Source organism: Trachinotus anak, unplaced genomic scaffold (assembly GCF_046630095.1).
Source record: "Trachinotus anak isolate AG129_WGS33_773 ecotype Australia unplaced genomic scaffold, CSIRO_AGI_Tana_v1 ptg000003l, whole genome shotgun sequence".
Taxonomy (NCBI): Eukaryota; Metazoa; Chordata; class Actinopteri; order Carangiformes; family Carangidae; genus Trachinotus; species Trachinotus anak.
In genome coordinates this window covers 7,517,688-7,531,395 of record NW_027273854.1, presented here as the reverse complement: position 1 = coordinate 7,531,395, position 13,708 = coordinate 7,517,688, and the positions used below count along the sequence as shown (strand labels likewise).

General features: G+C 40.3%; 1 protein-coding gene and 1 long non-coding RNA gene across 2 annotated transcripts in view; one reads left to right on the top strand and one right to left on the bottom strand.

The window, feature by feature from the left end:
* The window catches only part of elfn1a (extracellular leucine-rich repeat and fibronectin type III domain containing 1a), a 75,822-nt gene that overhangs the window by 27,763 nt on the left and 34,351 nt on the right, over positions 1–13,708 (bottom strand). The window lies entirely within an intron of this gene.
* LOC139614046 (uncharacterized) overlaps positions 1–13,708 on the top strand; it is a 127,466-nt gene that overhangs the window by 88,142 nt on the left and 25,616 nt on the right. Inside the window, exon 3 of the long non-coding RNA XR_011686886.1 lies at positions 13,380–13,479. This is a non-coding gene — a long non-coding RNA (uncharacterized lncRNA). The remainder of the gene's footprint in view (positions 1–13,379; positions 13,480–13,708) is intronic.

Here is a 13,708-nt window from a genome sequence, read left to right as displayed (position 1 = left end):
GTCGTCCGCGGCTTGACGCAACTGTTTAGAATTTAAAAGTCTGCCCGTTTACTCTGCCTCACGTCAACTTTCTGTGAGACGACCTACGTCACAATGTGGCAGTATTTAGCGATTGTACATAAAGGGCATTTCAGTTCATTTCATTTGATTTGTGAAGATGCTTTAGAGAAAAAAAAAAGAAGAATCCATTTTGTATGATTTGGGAGTGGGCGTTTATTAAGTGAAGACATTAGTGTCCTTAAGTGGTTTGCAGAGTACCGGCCTCTACATTAGGATGGTTTTAAAACAAAGATGGCAGAGAGTGAGATTTTTCTAAATGAATATTACATAAAAAATGTTCAAAAATCAACCAGAGAGCTACAGTACATTCTCCCCTTCCCCACAGCTGCGGAACATATCTCATGCTCCTGCAGCAAAAGGTTGGCAAATCATTGATTCAGAACAGTGCACATAACATATGCCCCTTATATGTGTGGCACCAATGAGGGCTGTTAGCAGTTATGGCCGTCATCAGCAGCAGCCAAGTCACGTTGATGTTACATCCTTAGTTGCTGGAGGAAGGTAACATCTTTTGGACGTTGCTCAGAAGAAGCTGCACATTATGTTTAACAGTTTGACTTCAGTGGCCCTAAAAGGTCCACTAAGACTGTCTCCATGTTGCTGTTAAGGAAGAGTGAACGCCACCAGCGGTTACTTTGTGACTCTGGGTGGAGTTTTCTTGATCAAATGAGGCAATGAGACAAGCAGATAACTTACTAATCAGGGAAATATTTGGAGAAAAAAAAAAATGATTTGGATTAAAGCTAATTAGGCTTGTTGTCAAAATGACAGGTGGGACGGGATCTTCTTTCATGAAGCAGCTTTTTTGTTTGAGGTTCATGAATTGACAGGAATATGTCAAAGGTTCGGTGTATTTACCAAAATGATCTACAGCGTTTCGATTTTCCAGGGTTTAGACAGGTTTAAGCTCATACACACACAATGGGTTCATATCTTCTGTATTAATTTAGGTACGAATGTCTTGTCATTTTCAGCTTCGCTTGATTAACAATCAGTGCACCTCATGCACACGTGCACATCTGAATTATCATGTGGAAAGGGAAGCAGCCACACGCTCACGCATTTCTTCACAAGAACGTGGAGGAAAGTTTAACACAGCATTTTGAGACAAGCTTTGGAGGAAGTGAAAGAAGTTAAAATTTTCCTGGTTGTGGCTGATGCACGCTGTTTCCATAATGAGATGACTTCAGCTCTACCTCTACTTCTAGTGGGAGTCATCTAAAGTGTTGTACCCCTGGGTGAACCCAGTGGGCATCAGGTGTTACCACCAACCACCAGCAATTTGGAGAGTGTCCTTAAAAATGTAATGACCTCGTCACACAGGCTGTGTGACTGTAGACAACTTCCTGTGGCATCCAGCTGGGAAATAAATTCAAACGACTATTTCAGCGTTTATCTTGGTAAGAATGAAGCATGAGAGCCACGCTAATGTGAAAACACATCATTCCGTTTGATTTCTTGTCTCTGTCTTTCATGATTATAAAATCAAGTCGCCTCAGCTGACAATACACTGACAGGTTTATTTTATGCTGCAATGTTACGTGTTAACCTTCGCTGGCCAGTGGCCAAACAGCAGAAATAAATCTCAACTGTCAAACTGTAATGAACTGACAGAAGTGTTGCTTTACACAAACTGTGCACGTCGTCTGCTCCTTGTCTAGTAAACTTCACTCAGAGTAACTTGTGTTGACTTTAACAATTTTTGATTCCGACAAGGTTTGTGCTGGTGAACACATCTCTGCTTATGTACTTCACTGATCAAAAGCTGTCAATCTAGGTGCACCTCACTTTGAAGCACTCAGAAGGGTGGCAGCTCGAGTGGAGGAGGCTGTACAAAAGAATAATAAATCTTTGTAGCACGCTGCGCAGTCACAAGCAACAGACTGCACAGAGTGAGAGGCAGACCGGCTCAAAGTACCACCGGTATCTGACGAGTCTATTTTGATGTATAGAGAGTGTGATAGGAGGTGTATGTGAAGGCTGCTGGCTGGGTCAGCTTAGCTGAGCTTGCTGACTGAACCTGCATTGACACTGGTTGTACTTGCATTAAAAAAAAAAAAAAAAAAAAAAATCAGTGCAAGAAATCACTACCTGGGGTTGTGCAGGGGTGATCTAAACGGAGGTGATTACAGCATTCACCGTGACATAACTGAAACAAGTTATTAGATTTACATGTCGTCTGCTAATACTCAAGATGTGAAGTTCTTGATTTTACATCTGAGTGACTCTGTCTCAGTTAAGCCTGGAGGTGTGGAAGTAGAAAGCTATGCAGCTAGTTTCCCCACAGGGAATAAGAGAGTATGTGCTGCCTGTTGAACTCACAAACAACAAGCCTTGAGCAAAGCAGCACACACACACACACACACACACACACACACACACACATAAACACACACTTGCACACGCACTCAAGAATCCTTCCATTTAAACACCATAATGTGTACATTCGCATGCAACCCATGTGCACGTGCACGCACACAGTAAACTTTGAAATTGCCTTTTCTAAAAATAGACACGCAGTAATACTTACTGTACCGTCAACCATAGCAAATGCTATCTACAGTAAAAAACACATTTGGAGGCAGAATGGGTTTTCTGATAGCTCCATGAAAAACAAGATACTGGTGTTCTAGTTCTTTCACTCATTCAATATTAAAGTAGCATGGCATGCTTTCTAGAGCACACATAATGATGTTGTAATGGCTCCACAGAAGAAACACAACGCGGCTGGTTGTGGACTTTGCTGCTGAATTACAAAATGATCGCACTCAGCTCAGCCCGTGTGAAAGGCTCCCTGTCAACAGAGGACTAAAGAGAGATCTGATTATGCAAGAAGCTGCCACTTTGTCATGTAAGGGCTAAGATCTCATAAATGTAAATGAGAATTGTGCATGCTAGCTTATTGAAAGTGAAATAAAATAGATGAAATATTCACATCAAAGTTGACAATCTTACAAAGTCTATTCTGCATTTATTGTGATTTTAATTGCTTGACAATAAGGCTCATAGTTATCATATACTGTAAGGATGCACAGTGACATCACATACTGCTCAATTATCAGTTTATTATTTCTACTGTTGTTAGTTTTTTCAATAAAATGTAGCTGTTTTCTCTAAACTACTCTGAACACAGGAAGAATTGTGATAGTTTTAGCTTAATCATTTTCACAAGTACACATGTCTGCACTGTATATTTCATAACATCTCACTCCAGTGTGCAGTGATGTTAAATCTACAGCCTGTCAGATTTTCCAAGGTGAGAAGTAACAGGCAGAGACCCTGAACGCAACTCACGGAGGAAATATGAATAGAAAACACAACATTCTTTCTAGACAGCTCAATTTAGTGTGATCCCTGCTCTCACAGATTTTCTTCAGTTTTTTTTTTCTTTTTGTCATTTTATTACATTAAGTCCTATTTATAAACCTGGGACTTTAAGTGGTGTACCTTTTGTTATTTTAGCATGTAAAAGCTGTGCACTTAACCTTTGCCATATTGGAAGAGAATCTTTTGTTCGAGGCCTTTCTGTGCTCTGTGAACACACTGGACCCTGGGGTAGAGAAGCAGGAAAGCTTAAGTGGCACAAACTCTTGGGCTGTTTTGTTTTGCCAAGGGAAATCATTTATTTAATGCCTGATCGTTGTTTCTTGATTCCTTCTTTTTTGCTCCCGGGGCAGCTCTGAATAGTGATGAACAGTAAGTGAATGGCAATCTGTGACTGAGAGTGTCCTAACGCACATGCATGTCACAAAGACATTAATGTACTCTCAGGTCTGTTCTTTGCTCTCTAGGATTGTTCATCAGGAACATCTTGTGAGGCATTTTATTCTCGGTCAAAGTCAGATCTCTTGAGTGACACGGGCTGTAATCTGTTATTATCTGGAATAAGTGGGGTAGAATGATAAGGATGACAAGTATAACAGGACCACTGCATGGTTTTACTTCAGTGCCTTCATTGCTTTTAGCAGATTTACTTCAGGGCAGGACCAGCTAAAGAGGACGTTCTGAGCTGGTATTCTAGGATCGCCTGAGAGGAGCAGTAAGGAACACGTGCACGATGAGAACAGGCTAATGCACAGAGGCTCTTTTCAGGAAAAGAAAGGATTCATGCTACATTGTGCACTTTCAGTGTGGAGATGTACTGTACATGGTCATGTACAGCGCATACTGTATTCCCATTAGCACTGATACTTAGTATTTCTGAATGTTTGAAATTGGAACAAATGAATAAACTGGTGTTGATGTGAAAATCTGTGGATGTATTGTTAATAAAACAATTAGTCTTTGAGTCTGTGGCATAACCACAAAGGCATCTGGAAAGACATATGGTGCAATAAAACACTGATGTTACAGTGACACTCCTGCGCAGTGCTTTTCTTTTCGCTCCAAATAAAGACCCTGTCTCACAAAAGTTGCACAACATCTCCAGCACTGCTGCAAGGACTCAATTAAGCCCAGCAGCAGAGCAAAATCTAACCAAAAGTTCCAGCATCAATTTGAAATGAGTCCTGTCATCAGTGCCATTATTAAACCTGAATTCAAACTGTGATTCTGGGGCATACAAAGGGAGTCCACGACGCATCCCATGGTTCACTCTGGGCAATTTACTGTAATTGATGTCAAATTTAACCCTGAATAAAAAAAAAAACAAAAAACAGTTTTTCTTTTTCTTTTAACTGTTTTATTTCAGATTTTTCATGGGACATACTCTCTACTCTTAATGGACTTCATTTTAGTTTGTATTCTCTGCCAGTGGCCATATGTTATAGTCAACATTAAGGAATTCAAGCAGACACATTGTGTCAGTTTGCTGAGATTGAAGTCACAGTCAGGTTATGTGAATAGCTTTAAAGGCAGGCTTGACTGTGTAAAGGACAAAAGGTATAAGCCCTCCATAAAGAGGAGCTTGCAGTTTAATTGATGGGATCAGAGGAGAACTAGAGGACTGTGAGATGTAAAAGCCTGGAATTGCTGCATCCCCAGCGAGCACCCTTAAGACCTTTGACTTGTTTGCAGATGTTGTTGAGATGACACAAGGCTGTTAAAGCCAGTTTATTATTATGCCTAAACCGTTCAGTTCAGTTCAGATTTCATTTTGTAGATCTTGAGTGCCTGTAATATGTCAAAAAAATCCAAGCATGAGACGGGGAACACACCCTACATTTACTGGTAGGTGATGCATAACTGGGACTCGATCTGACATGAAAAATGGCACGAAAGCTCCGTGTGCACAGGGGAAAGGGAGTGTCGGGCCCATGGGGCTGCACTGTACATATGTTAACACGGAAAACCTGCAAGGCCGCGAGACACGGTGTTCAGAGTGCCCTCACATCGAGAGTGTGTTGAAGCAGTTTACAGGGGGATGTCCCAGCCACTCAGCTGAACATGCAGGCAAGAGATGCACTGTTCCCTCTATGCGATTATTTAGAACAAGTGGTCAACTCGTCAACCCCCTGCACACTTTGGTCTCATCCATTCATATATTCAGCATTGATAAAAGTTAAGAATCAATTTGGCACTGCAGAAACGATTCCTGCGACTGTTCATTAATCCACTCATGAATATGGAATCATTCAGACCTCAGTGGCTCTTTTTACAGTGATGTGAGTAGCGAAGCCTCGGGTAAAATCTCTCCTGACCACAGTGAGTGAGCCTCACTTTCCAGGTGAGAGCACTTTATCCTCCCTGCTTCCCTCTGCAGTAGGCCCACTCAATAAATCACAGCGCAGCGCTCCGCCTTTACTCGGCTGCCGCTAAGATACCAATGTCAGTGCCGGTGAGGATAAATTGTCATGACTCAGCAAACCTTTGGCTGGAAGAGGTGTGCCTTGGCTTTCTATTACAAGTTTGTGAAAATACATCAAAGTTAAGTTCAATATAGAAAATGACCACAGCTGGATAATTTGATTAGAAATTCCTGCACTTTGAGTGAGGATTAAAGTAATTTGCCTCCTTTGAATGCATTGAATAATTGAAAAGGGAAAATGAACAGACATCATCTATAATACAAAGAGTAGAAAGTAACTTGAGATACATGCATGTACAGGTATTGTTGACTGTGAGAGACCTGATCAAAAAGCTGGTGTAACATTTCATGGTTCATGGTTCATTTTACAGTGTACGTTAGGAGAGAAAAATCTTAATACCAGTGTTGCAAAGGCATTTCATGTAACACTAAATGATCACATGGCATCATAACAGTATCAGTGTCTCTGCTAGAAATGAATCAAACTAATGACATTAACCAGTAGATTTTAGGTTGACACCATAAATGAGAGCAATCTGTGCACTGCAGCTATTTCCCCCCGTTTTCCTCAATCAGCACTCATGGAATGGATAGGGTAACAAGCTAAGTGTCTGCACTAACGGCATTATTCAGTGTCTTCATTTGATGGGTCTTGCCAGAATTGATTCATTAACGGTTTGAGTGGAGCTGTAAATGCAGTTTGGGGTCTGATGAAGCTGGGAGTGTCGACACCGAAGCCAAGTCTTTTTGGTTCAAGTCTTTTTCCCCTCAGAAAAACCAATATGAGCAATTAGGGAACAGAAACATAGAGAGTGAAATGGAATAAACAGTCAAAAGCTTGTCTTTTCTGATGTAAAGTTGATGTTATAGGATGATTTCTACCAGTTTCAGACAGAAAAATGTCTGTTATACTCTATATTCTGCAGTGTAATGGAGAATGTTTATGCTAATTAATTAGCTGAAATGTTACCTGCCAGTTACCTGCATTTTGCATTGCATTTCTTTATATCTTAATGGAAAACTTTTGTAGATGTACAGTACTGCTGTAAGAATATAATGATAGTGATCAGTTACTGAACACAGTGTATCCACATAAAGAAAGTGCAAAGTGTACAGTAATAAAACAAAAATAGTTCTGGCCATAGTTCATGAACTACATGTATTTTAATTGTTTTACAGTTAATTAACTGTTCTGAAGTTTAATATACTTTAATGTCTGCAATATAGCTGATATAGAATAGAATGTACAATATAGACCAAAATACTCAGAACGCCCAGATTCGTTGTTACGCTGACGACACTCTTATTTAGTATTTTAACTAAAGAATTCATGCTATTTTAATTTTGGTTTAATATTCTGTAGTTCAGCAAACTTTATGTCAGTTGAAACTTGTGCTGAATGCTGATGAAACTAGACTTTTGCCGTTTTCTAATTCTGGAAGTAGGTCACTAAATCTTCCATCTACTATTTTCAGGGTAATGTAATTGAATTTGTTCCACAGTACAAATATGGTCTTTCTTTTGAACTGCATATTTAGCAGCTCATCAAAAAATTAAAACAGTTATTGGATAGATACATATATTTTTAGAAACATTGCTTCTTTCTTTCTTTCTTTCAATGCAAAATGAGACTCGCCACTTTCTTGAATAAGCATAAGCGCTGACACTTGTTTTAAAGATGTATTTTCATGCATCAGTTTCCTGGTCTGCTTTGCTGTGCCTTTGCCATTATATACCTTATTATATTAGGATTAAATAAATGAATGAATGAACGAATCATGTGAAAATGGTAATGTGAGCGAATCTGTAGAACATTTTCAGGGATGTAGAGGCATTAATGATTGATTGATGATCTCCTTAAAAGTCCTCATAATTCTGGTTTATAAGTGGAGATGTTGGTAATGTGCCACTGCATTAGCATGCGACAATAACATCGCTGTGACACATAAAGGTGACATGCTGTGCACTATGATGGATTACCTATCTCACCTAACATGAATACAAACAAAGACAAATGCAACTGGGGGTTCTTTGACAAGATGATTAAAATCACTGAATTTAAAGGGGTAGGTGTGACAACATACACTTCCTGCCTCCAGGCATGAAGTCTAATATAGCTGTGTGGATTTCCACTGAAAAAAAGATCACCATTAACCAAAGCTGAAGTTCAAATCTCTGCACACTAAATGTATGGTTATTTGTTATTCCTACACTGCGTTTTCCATCCACTCCTCCTTAGGTATTTGAGAGCTCACATTCACTGTAGTTATTGTCTCATCACTAATACTCCGTCACAGACATAGACCGAGATTTCCCCTGTTCCCCTCCTTCTCTCAACTCTTCCCAATCTTGTTTTCCCTCATGAGGGTTTATTATTTAATAGGACCTGAGAGGTTGTGAGAAAAAGGGAAGTAGAGGTGATATATTTTGTGGCACACCTTGACCTTCGACTCCCTACCAAATTATGTTAGGACATTTAATTTATAGTCTTGGTTGGTGGTTTTAACAGTGCGGATTTATGTAGTATCCCAGGTTGCCTTGCAGAGAATGCAGCACACTGACTCGTTAAAGAAATTTACTTCCGTCACGCTGATAGACACAAACTGTTGTTTTCATCATCAGCACACTTACATCTGGAAACGTAGGTAAGCTTTTTGTTTACCAGCACTTTGATTTGTTCGGTTCTACGCACCGTGCTAATCGCACACGTTCACATCTGAGCGATAATAAAAATACTGCGTGTCATGCAGCATCATCGAGCAGCTTGCAGTCAAGGCCGCTTTAACGCTGCAGGATTTGTCAAAATCCACTATAGCTGCATCAAGGAGACGAGTGCTACAGATAGCTGAGCTAATGTCTCAGTGGGAAACATCATGTGCGCCTTTTCCTGTTTGTTATCATTCAGCTTCTTCAGTTAAAGTTCTGGCATCGCCTTTCATCATACGAGACATCTGTGCGACACAGTGTTCATCATTGTGTGTCGCTTTTTTATCATTTATGATCCTTCTCTCTCTGGGCTGCACTTATCTTTGGTATTGGTGCGTGCTGTAGTTCCATGATTGAGCCTATAGTGTGGAGTACTTGCTTTACCATTTTTCCTACTTTCTACTCAACTTTCTACTTGCTGGATTGCTCGCTGTGAGCCCTCTTGTTGCATGGGGAAAAATTGTCTAAAGCACTCCCAACAACCACTCTGAACTGTCTGACAGTATAGTTTGATCAAATCAGTCAACTCTCGGGCTTAGTTGGCAGGATAACATTTGCATTAGGTTTCTATTTTGAATTTAATTGACACCTGTCATAGATTTTTTTTTTCTCCCACTGTACCATCATTTCTCCATTCCTCTTCAGCTGAGACATGTTTTACTTGACCTGTAGTAGCAGAATTCTTCCTCACTGTTCTTTTTTTCCACATTTCTTCCATTTTCATTCTGCCAACCGGCACCTGCTGTTGTGCTGGATTTTTGGTACAGTTTCCAACATCTGCTTGTGCTGGCTGTGTTCCTGGGCTTTGCTTTTCTCTCTCTGCCTCCAGAACTCCCCTGCGTCACTGATGAGAAACGTCTTGTCCACTGAATGCATATTCCTCCTCCTGTTGATTACCCGGTGTGTGGCTTCCTACTGTATATTTGCTGTGTCATTTCTACCACTTGGTACCACTTGTTTCTTGGTGTATCATCAGCTTCATTTAGGATATTATTATCTTGCCTTAAATGCTCAAGATCCATTTTCCCCATAGTGAAACTAGCAGGAATCCTGTAGATCTGATTGGCTGCTACATGTTTCATTTTGCACAGAATATCTATTATTTAATTAAAAGTTCATACAGAAATAGCACAATATGACAAACTGATGACATGACTTGCAGTTCAGTGCAATAATACTGAATGTGCTCCTTGCTACAACTTTCATTCATTTCTGGGGATAATTTCCTGTCTCATACATAGTTTAGAGGCTTTAAGTGATAAACTATCTTCCTGGTGGTGCCTAAAGTCTCTTACTAAAGTCTCTGGCACAGCCAACATGACAAAATAATAACATAATACACACTGAATGAGTAACCTAGCTAAATACAGGAGAGAGAGCCAATGGAAATGCACAGTGGTGAGGTCATATATCACAATGCTAAATACTGCAGTAACAGTACTGCTCCCTTTGTTTTTTGGCACAAGATCAAAACCAGGAAGGTGTGTGGCCTGCTGCTCGATGCATTATTGGAAATGGAAAACTGGAGTGGTTGGGGAGCTTTTATTTCAAAGACCTGCCACCTGGAGAGTAAAGCAAGAAAACTCATTTGGAAAAACATTGTGAAATAATAAATTGTAACTGTAACCGTCTCAAACACAGAAAACCTAAATGTATATTATGGTCGGAATGCAAGTGGATTGTCTATATCCAGAGGGATTGTCTGTCTTTAATTAGTTTTCTGTAATGGTATCTAGTGATTAATCCTGTTGCCTTTTCTTTTTGTTGTGTGTATTTATGTGTACATGAGATGTGTATGCAGACATATGCACTTTGTATGCGTTCTGTGTGGTTTTCTTGTACGTCGAGCAGCCACACCCAAGAAGCTAACCTCCCCTTGTCTGATTGGTCATTGCTGTTTGTCTGATGGCCTGTTTATGCTTCCAGAATGATATGGTTTGAAAGCTGCGCCGATGACGGCCCTTTTTATCACATTGTGTCCGCTTTCTACCAGTAAAATTGCAGCTAAAATTCACTCCAACATTTGCAGGTTTTGGGCTGTATTCACGGGGGATAAATGAAACTATACATTGAAGAGCAACATTAAAGTATCAAGAAGGAACAGACAGTACCAGACATGTGTTCATGGAAAAGATTAAGGCCTAACATTGCCCATGGCTGCTCTAAAACCACACTTCATAACAGCCTCTCAGCGCTGCAGCTGCCTCTTTCTCTACCAGGGTTAACGGTTTTGGAAGCACCACTAACAGTCCCCACAATGTAAAACCCTCTCAGAGCTGGCATGAATAGCGCCAGCCCTCGATATTACTCCACGCTCACCTTAGTGAAGTATGATAATAAATGAAACATTCTCCTAAACACCCCATTAGTAAACCTTATCTTTTCACAGCCTCCTACAGCCAGCAGCTCTCACACAAAAGCCCACAAGCTGTCTGAGGCAGAAAAGCCTCTCTTCTTATTTCTCTCTCTTTCTCTCTTTCCTCATTTGTCTCTCTTCCCCCTCCTTTTCACTTTTGCTCTCTCATTTATTCATCGACTTGTTTCCAGTGCTGCAGTATGAGTGTATGCTACTCCTTACCCCAATCACCCAATGCATCTAATCCAGATCCATTTGAGTTAGGGATATGTAGAATATCTGTATACACAGTCCTAAAAAGTGATACTACTGATTACAGTCAAATGTGTGTCATCTACATGGAAAGTTTTCTTGGATTGCTCATGTTCTGAAACAGTTTTGTTGGACCACGAAAGCTTTTTTTTTGTGGTTTCTCTGTTGTGTTTTTGATTTTCTGGATTGTTGCTTGTATTTTCTGCCACTGGGCTCTCTGCTTTTGTGACCTACTCATGCCTTTTTGGGGTCCTTTCAGTGTCACTGCCTTTTGAAGTCTGTTCTCTGCCCTGAAGTCAGGCTGCAGGAAATACTGGAAGGCATTGGAGGCATTTAAATTTACTAAGGGCTTTTCTTTGCCACATTCAGGCACACTTAACTGTTCCATCCCTTTAAGCAAAGACTACAGAAAACATTTTCTTACCTGACAGCTGAGGGATGCCATTCATTTTTAATAAAGCCTATTTTAATAAGAACATTTTTGTAGTACTCAAATCACCCCAAACCCAGTGTTAAAGAATGTATATAAACATAGACTTAGTCTGTTTCTAAAGATAACTACAATCCAGTCATTGCAAATGTTGCACACTTTTCACACAGTTTTTCACACTGTTGTATCACCTGAAACTCAGACTACCCCTCATGCTGCAGCAGTAGGATTATCAGCATAGTCTGTTGAAAGGATGTGAGGCCAATTATTGAAAGCAGAAAGCTCAATGGAGCCTTGGTCTCTAACCGAGATGAACACACACTGAATGAATTTGGCCTCATTGACAGTCTGTCTGAACTCTGACCACCTGGACAGACCCAACTGACGCGGCCACGGCTCTGTCTGGACATGGCTCTGCTCGAGTCCCAGACCTGGATTTATGTCATGTTTTAAATTAGATGAGTGTTTTTCAGGTCAAAGTTGAACAGTCAAGTAGATTTTTCAAGCCACTGTGACTATAAATGTTTGGACCCCCTGAATCTAAGTACTGTGCAGATAGCGTCGATGAGTCCTTTTTCCTTTTTTAAGCAAGTGCACTTAAAAGTGGGATTTAAAAGGTATTTGTCTTTGCTCCTGGGAGATCCAAATGTTTTCCTTAGCCTGTACTGAATTATTTATGAAACCTAAAAGTCAAGGCAGAGATTGTGTTCACCTAAGTGTGATTTGCAGCACACTGCACATGCCTCCTTGCCATATGTCATTCTACCTGGCTGCACACCAGCCACCTAAAAAGCCTGTGTGCTTACATCATCGTTCTACGGGGAAGAGATGTTTGTACTGAACCCTCTGGTTCAGACGACCTCGGCACCACTGAAAAACACGGGCTATGTTACCACAGACTGTAACTTAAACTACAGACTCATTATCCAGGGCAAGTGACATAATATATAAAGGATACGCATTACACTCTCTAATGAAACAGCTGCGATACTAGCCAGCTTACTCATGGCGTGTCAGTGTTATGTAGTGCAAAGTGAAAAGTTTTTCAGGTGATCTCAAAGCTGTTTGTTCTTTCAGTGGTTGGCTTGAAGTCTGATGACAGCTAATGCAATTAAGCGAGCAATTAAAAATCATACAACAAACTTTCTTTCCTCGCTTGGGGGTTATAAACATTCCACTGTTATATCAGTAAAATGACTCTTGAGTAAAATCTCACTCGAATATTATGGCTGAAAATGTAAACATATAAAATCTGATTGGGGAAAACTTGTGGGTTGAAGAGAATATTTCTTCAGGTACCACTAATTAGTTTTTATATAATATTCATCCTGCTGCAATCAGTGCAAACTGTTTCCTCTGTTGCCTGGTTATTAGTTAGAGACCGCATGCTATTAAAGGAGCATTACATGTGTTTTTCATGTCAGTAAGATTGGAAATGTGTTTGACTCAAAGGTTAAAGTAAGGAGGGGTAGAGGAGCCTAGCTCCATCATACCTTAAAGACAAATACTCCCTGTAACAACCCCAGCAACACTATTTTGTTAAAACTTCATATCTTGTAGAATTAAGAAAACTTTAATTGCATAAACAACATGTCATGGTGTTAGTAATGGTTATGTGGGTGGAGTTATTTTCTAACAACTAATGACTCAGCTGCAGACAGAGTATCTGCAGCTATAACAGGTGTTGCCAGGTGCAATAGGTAGCATTTAAAACAAGAGATTTGATGCTCTGGAAAATTAGAAAATAAAAACCATGTTTTTTGTTGGTGTGTTGTGGAAGCTAAGATTGATATGACTCATTTTGTGCTGTCATGTGATTTGCTTTTTAGGGCTGTAACTGTGTATTTCCTGTGTGCTGTCCTGCACAGCGGGACTCCTGATCCACTTGTGGAGTGTTACATCAGGCCACCCATCAACGCCTTTGCAAAGGTAGGATGTGATGGATTGTTCCTGTCTGACTTGTTAGGCAGTTGTCTATTGTCAGGCTTGATACAGGCCATGCTACAAGATAGATGGGGAGTGGTGCTGGGGTTAAACAATGAGAATTGCATTGGGCCAACTTCAGATATAATTATGTTGCTGTGTCAGTGCCAGGGCAGAGGTTGCAGTAATTGCACTGTACCCCACAGGCTTAAGAGAAGTGGTGTTGCATTGCAGC